This window comes from Solanum lycopersicum, chromosome 2 (genome assembly GCF_036512215.1).
Source record: "Solanum lycopersicum chromosome 2, SLM_r2.1".
Taxonomy (NCBI): Eukaryota; Viridiplantae; Streptophyta; class Magnoliopsida; order Solanales; family Solanaceae; genus Solanum; species Solanum lycopersicum.
In genome coordinates, this window is record NC_090801.1 from 45,799,640 (window position 1) to 45,806,920 (window position 7,281).

Genomic DNA, 7,281 nt, shown 5'->3' on the forward strand with positions numbered 1-7,281 from the left:
AAACAAGATTTTTTTCTACAATGGTTTTGCCAAAATTCAAAGGGATTAATTACTATAGTAAAAAAAAACACAACATATAAATGGAAAAACAAGGAAAAATATATTTTCAAAAGAAGATTTGATGAAATTCCTAGTTAATGAGAGTGTCACATCATCTTGTTCATGATCAACTTTATTTTTGTGCGTAGAAAACTACAAATTGTTTTTGGTGTTCGCATATATAATTGCAAAAATGTCTTGGTACGTTAGGGTTATTTTCAACACTACCAATAGCATTTTCTTCATCTACTAGGGTTTTATTCATTTCATATAATTATGTACGAACTTCCTCAAATCAAAATTGTAACCCTTTTTTGTTGAAGATGAACGAAAATGCTCAATTCCCACTACTTGCCTTGCAGTCTTATGCCAAATATAAGTCTTCTAACTAAATAACATATAGAATTTCATTTAATTATTTCATTAATTTAGCAAATGATTGTATACATAAAAACCAAATTGAACTTAGGCAGCACAACTTATTATATCACTTAAATTACATGGGCGTTTTGAATATCTCATAACATCTTTAAATTAATTTCACTCCTAGTACTGCAATACCAATCTCACAGTGACAAGTGTATTGAGCATGTGCCATTTCACTATCACATTAGCGCCATATCATTGTCACGTCAACGCCACTTTGAAAATTATTTAAATATGAATAATCATATTTACCCATATTATATTAGAGATCTTGTTAAAACTTTTTAAAACAAAAAATAATTAATTTCTTTATCACTTCACTCCACCCCTAATCCCCCCACCCCACCCCACCCCACCCCGGTACCTCCCAAAAAAATGTTTAAAAAAATAAAAGATTCACCCAACCCCTACCAGCCACCCCCTCCCCCCCCCCCCCCCCCCACAACACACACACATTCACCCCATCCAAAAAAAAATTTAGAAGCTACCGCCCCACCCCCGTACGACCAAACATCCCATCCCTACTCCCCTCCTCAACACTCCATCCCAAATAAAATTAACAAAACTTTTAATTTTTTCATTAATATTTTTAATTTTTTTTAAAAAAAAATTACCCCCTAGACCCTCCATACCCACTACCCCCTGCCAACTCCCCTCCCACTCCTACCCTCCTATCCCAAATTAAATGTAAAAAACAGTTTCATGTTTAATTAACAAAAAACTTTTTTAATACCCAATCCTTTATCATTTTTTTTAATTTGCTTTTACCCATTTTATTCATTTAAGTATCCATTTTTAAATGGCTAGTATGGGTATTACTCGTTTTTTACCCATTTTAAAACGAGTTGGATATCGAATTCATTTAAAATGGATAATGAGAATGAATACCCATGTTATTTACTCATTTTGTCACCCCTAATCACTATCAACAAACCTTTTCATATGTAAGATCTTGAAGCATAATTTGAAATGAATAATCAAATGAAGGAATAAGTAAGGGTGTTTAGACGAAGAAGGGGTGTCCGGGGGGGGGGGGGGGGGGGGGTTGGAGAAAGAAAGGGAGAGTTTTGTTGGTGGATAAAGGTGGTCAGATGGTGGAGTCTTTTTGGTTGGAAAGAAAAAAAAAGGCTTATTTTTAATTATTTTTTTTACTTTTAACGTTTTTACTCGCTTTTTTTAATTTGTCAAGTCAGCTTTTGGGGTGGATCTTAATTCACTTGAAATGAGATTAGGGGGTAAAATAATTATTTCTAAAGTTGTACTAAAGTAAGTTTAGCGGACAAGTTTAAGTTTTTCATTTGATGTATTTTCTCAAAAAAAAAGAATAATATTGTGATAGAGTGGTAAGTATTTTTTCATCCTTAACCAGATATCTCAAGTTCGAGTCTCCGATATCGTAATCTGAGATTTTTTATCACAAATCTAGATCTGCTCGGAATCCAATATATAAATATCAGACACCAGAAACCAATTAAAAAAATGTATTGCATAGGGTGAACAAGAACCAAACAAATAAACGGAGCTCTTAATTTACTTAAAGCATATTTGGATGATCTTAAAGCTTTGGACTTTACTTTAAGAATTCTAACTTATAATTTTCACTTATTATCTTTTTAACCTAAAAGTGATGTTTAAAAGCATATTTTTACCATCTCCCTTACATTATAAAAATATTTAAAAACACTTATCATAGGCTAATCCAAACATGCTCTTAGGAAGATCATCATTATTCCAACTTTTGGCTATCTATTTGAATGACATGAGGAGAAAAATAGAAAGACATATCTTTCCGAAAATCAGATTTTTGCAAATTACATTTATTTTGAGTGTGTACTGTTCCAAAAGATAAGTTATATTGAGGAGTCTAAATATGAATTTTTGGGTGATTTGGTGTAGATTTTAAAGTATTTTCGGATGAATCTAGTTTTGGATTCGAGGAAAACGATGAAATCACTTCTTTATATAATGGTGTATAATATTATATATCGATGTATAAATATCTCTTGTAATTTTATTTAATATTATATATTAGGTGTATAATATTTTTTATCGGGTTCATAAATAGTTTTGTAAAAAAAAATGTAAGTTTTGTATATTATTATATATACGGGATGTATAATGTTATATCTCGAATGATGTTGGGCTAAAAATTTAGGGCAACTTTCACATATAGCAAACATAAAATTCATATTTTATGCTATAGCAAAGTTTGTATAATTGCGCTCCATAGCAAACTTATATATGTATAATTCGCTACACATATACAATTAAAGCGAATTGTATAAAACGAGAAAGAGAGAAATTATATACAATTTGAATTGTATAAAAGGAGAAAGCGAGAAAGGCAGAATTGAATTGTATAAAACGAGAAAGAGAGAAACTATATACAATTTGAATTTGTATAAACCGAGAAAGAGAGAGTCAAAAAGAGACTTGTGCAGGGAATATACAATTGAATCGAATTGTATAAAACGAGAAAGAGAGAAATTATATATAATTTGAATTTGTATAAAACGAGAAAGACAAAAGAGACTTGGCAGGAAAATATTTGTATAGTATAAATAAGTGTATAGGACGAAGATATATGTATTTGCATTAGTTTATATAATTTTCTCCCGCTTTATACAATTAGAAACACAATTTATACAATTCTATTGTATAAAGCGAGAGAGGCGAGCGAGAGGAAGCGAGCGAGAATATGAGGGAGAGAGAGACTGACAAACAGTTTGTTATGGAACACAAATAAATCAAACGGTAACTACTATATTTATTTTATATTATTAGTTTGATATTCTATATAATTATCCCAAATATTTAACGTAAATTTATGAGTATATTTTTGCAATGTAATTGGCTAATTATATAGTTTTCTGAAATTCCCGAAGTACATAGGGTACAAAAATTATAGTAAGGAACATTTGATAAGGGGGAGATGAAATTGGTCATTTGATTTTTCCAAAGGTAAAAAATAATTCAAGTAGAAGCAATAATATCTGGGAAAGGAATAAATATTATTTCACTTGTCCCAATTTATATGATTTACTTTCTTTTTTAATCTCTTTTTTTAAAAAGAATGACATTTTTATATCAAGTAATAATTTAACTTTAAAATGTTCATTTTACCCTTTATAAAATGATTCATAGTCACACAAATTTTTATCATTCATTTTAGATTATCTTAAAGTCTTTCTTTTTTTCTTAAGCTATGTGTCGAATCAAGCTATCTCACATAGAATGAGACGAAGGAAATAGTATGTTAAAGAGTAATTTTAAAGCAACTTAGCGTTTGTAGTCCAACGGTTAGGATAATTGCCTTCCAAGCAATAGACCCGGGTTCGACTCCCGGCAGACGCAAATATTTATTTTGGCCAATCACATTTTTCTTTATTAACATTCTATTCTCTCTAATATATTTTATATTCTCTATCATGTTATTCTTTTGGTCAATGCCATCTCCCGTCTCCACCAACTTCCAAATATAAAACACCAATAAAATTATTCTTATACTATATATTATGTTATGGTTAAAACTTAAATTCATTTATCATCAATAATGCACTTGTGGCTTGTTTATTTCTTTGTCGGTATCTTCTAAGTAATTTCCTTTGTCATACTTTCTGGGAGATACAATGTTTGATGTAATGTGAACTCAAATCCTAGTTCCTTCAAGAGTGGAGACTAAAGACCCCACAAAAGGAACAAAAAGAGAAAGAAAAAGAAAACTTACTACCTCTGTCATTGGACATTAGGACATTTTTTCGCTCTATGAGTTTTCAACTACAAGTAGGCTAGGGTGTCTAGTTGAGCTTTTAAAGTGTTGTAACACGAAAGTGTAAAAAGTCAATTAGAAGTTGGAATGAGAAATCAACTTGGAAATATGTGAAAAGTGGACTTGTAAGGACGAGTCCAAAGAGAGTGAATTAGATAGAGTTACCTACAGAAAGTCAGACAAAGGATGAGAAGGAATGGGTAAAAAAGCTTCCTGGCTAAGAAAGAGTGGAAGGAGTTAACCTCTCAGCCTCAAGGTGAAAAAATATAGCAACTGACAAGGAGTAGCTATATAGGTACCAGTTAGGGTGCCAATCTAGTATAGCACTGCTAACAGGACGGTCAGTCGATAGCGAAAGCAAAACTTCTCACATCTCTATGACTCATGAGAAGAAGAAACACACTACTTTGCGTCTACAGACACTTATTGAACAAACTAAAAATAGTCGACGAAGTCTTATATTCTAGTCTTCCGGGCGACCGAGTGCTCCATGAACAATGAGCGTTTGCTGCTCCGCCCGCAGCGCTTGCTGCCTCTCCTCCAAACCCTCTATGCGCTCTCTGGTAGCGCGAATGCGCGCTTCTTTCCTTGCAGGATCCAGTCAATAATTTTATATGAGGAACTACTGAACTCAATCACTTGCTGCCGTTACTCTTCAGTTTTCTGTTGAGGTCTATCCTGCAGAGGTACTCAAATTGGATCAGTGATCGATTTCTAGGTTTCGTCGTAAACCTAATTGGTTATTTCCAGGAAAAACTCCAGAGATTGCTTCGAAATAAGATCCTTGCGTTGACCCTTTCCTGAACCAGAACCGGGGGAGGATGAGAGGAAAAGGGGATCAAAATGTCCCATCAATAAAGTTCGGGCTTTCCATTCTTCCTCCCCCCCCCCCCCCCCTCACTCCCCCTTTTTCAATAAATAAGCCCCGCGGGCCCCTCTCTGATAAGGAAGGAAACGAAATAATCTCAATTTTACGACAAATCCGGTCCGATGGCTGTTCTCCACTAACCACAAGGATATAGGGACTCTGTATTTCATCTTCGGTGCGGACTTTCAATCAAGATTTTCCTTGCAAGCCGATTCCCCAGCTCCTGAATAGGTGCTGCAAATCTTAATGTATAGAACGACTATATTGAGGAGTAAGGAAAGGGCTCCCATGACAATGAGGCCATTTTTTCATGGGCTTGGACTTGCTTTGATGATGAGTAGGCTTGTCGCCCGGAGTGAAGTGATTCCAGGGCTGCTTAATCAAGAAGTAAGATAGATGAGATAGAAAAGTGATATAACGAAGAGAAAGACCAACCTCCTATGTACCGTACTCTTTTTGTACCTCGAAAGGGGGGTCCTCCTTATGATGCTACGGACGGCTGTCCGAAGTGCAAGGGGTAAACTCGGACTCGGATAGGATAGGATTGTGCGCGCCGGGCCCTTCGGGTCTCATATTTTGGCCGAGTTTACCGTACCTCCGTCCCCTATGTTAGGCGGCTCACATTTAGGCAGAATACCCTCACCCATTCTTACTAAGAAACTGAAAGAAGCCTCAAAAACAGAAGAAAGGGTGGTCCCCAGAAGCAAGGAGTATGCCCGCGTGTTTCAACGAGAACACCGAAAAAACCTAATTCAGCTCCACGGATGGGTGGTCCGGGAACAACAACGAGAGAGGGCTCGTAGCCCCCCCTCTCACTCTTCCCCACGCGGCTTAGACCGCTACCTCCCTTCGACAATCATTATTCCCCCAATCACTGATTCTCTAGCACCGCTGACCGACCGCCGTTCAAGAGAGATCCCGAAGGCTCGAACTTTTTGCTAGCTTTGAAACATGGGCCGAAGGAAAGAGGAAGACCAAACAAAGTCTTTTCCATCTAGTGCCCGCACTGCGTAAGAAAATCTTCGTCTTCGATCTCTCTTCGCAACGCATTTTAAGGGCTAAGACTTTCCCTCTCTATCTCTTTCGATCTATCAGAACAGATCAGGCTATCTATCAATCGATTTGAAAATAGCACGCTCATCTCGCTTTTCGTTCATTTTCGCCACGAAAACACGCAATTGGAAGATCAGGATTTCTCCCTGCCGCTCAAGCGGGATCAGATCGGGCTTTAGCGAGAACAGCTGTAATTGAATCGGGAACGGAAAGACTTCACTTCAACTCAATAAATGACGTGGGTGGTAGATGATAATGAGAAAGGGCGCCGCGTCTGGACGGGCGGAATGGAGCGCGGCTGCTCCACTCCGCTGCGCTGCGGTCTCATGAACTGAACTTCGTTGCCTTCCCGCGCGCGAAGCGAATGGGCGCTGTGCCGTGGGTCAGTTTCGGGGACCCCACAAAGGGGGAGGGAGTCGACTGAACATCTCAGCCATTGGCGGGAATTTCGCCCGCATCCGATCCCCAATTCTTGTTCACCCCGGATGATCGTGTTGGGTGAATTGTGACCTCGTACGATCGTGTCGGCCTTCCTACACGCATGCGTCCGCCAGAATGCCTCCTTGGTTCGGGACGAAGCCAAGCCGATACATACGATAGGCGAAGAAAAGACCCCCATTTCATAGCGCCTGGGGAACGCAAGTTTGATCGAGGATTGGAGAGGAGAGGTGGAAGAAAGGGCTCGGGATGGGGTCTTATTAGAACCTTTTTTCCGAACCGGAAGGTACATCTTCTAATCCTGCCATTCTCCATACTATTATTATGGATATGGAGAATTTTCTTAGAAATCGCATTGCTTTTCTGGAGAATAACTCGACCATCATGATCCAACTGGTGATTGGGTGAACCGCGGGGCGCGTGCGCTCGACAATCCGCGGACGAAAACGGTGAAAGGATCCGCCGTCAGTTAAACCAACCTTGAACTCGAACCTTATGAAAAATATCCAAAGGCAATGGTCTACGAATAGGTTCAAGAAAGGTGAAGGGATCCACGTTCAGTGAACTCATCAATGAACTTGAGCCTTGTGAAAAATATTCTAAGGCAAGGGTCTAAGACCATCTCCAAGACTCCAACTCATCTCTATTTTGTTCTCCGATCTCTATATCTGGAAAGTAAAATAGAGAA

General features: G+C 37.6%; 1 non-coding gene across 1 annotated transcript; it reads left to right on the forward strand.

The window, feature by feature from the left end:
* Window positions 1–3,747: 3,747 nt before the first annotated feature.
* Window positions 3,748–3,819, forward strand: TRNAG-UCC (transfer RNA glycine (anticodon UCC)). Its single transcript has one exon. It is a non-coding gene; the product is annotated as a tRNA-Gly (tRNA).
* Window positions 3,820–7,281: the final 3,462 nt, after the last annotated feature.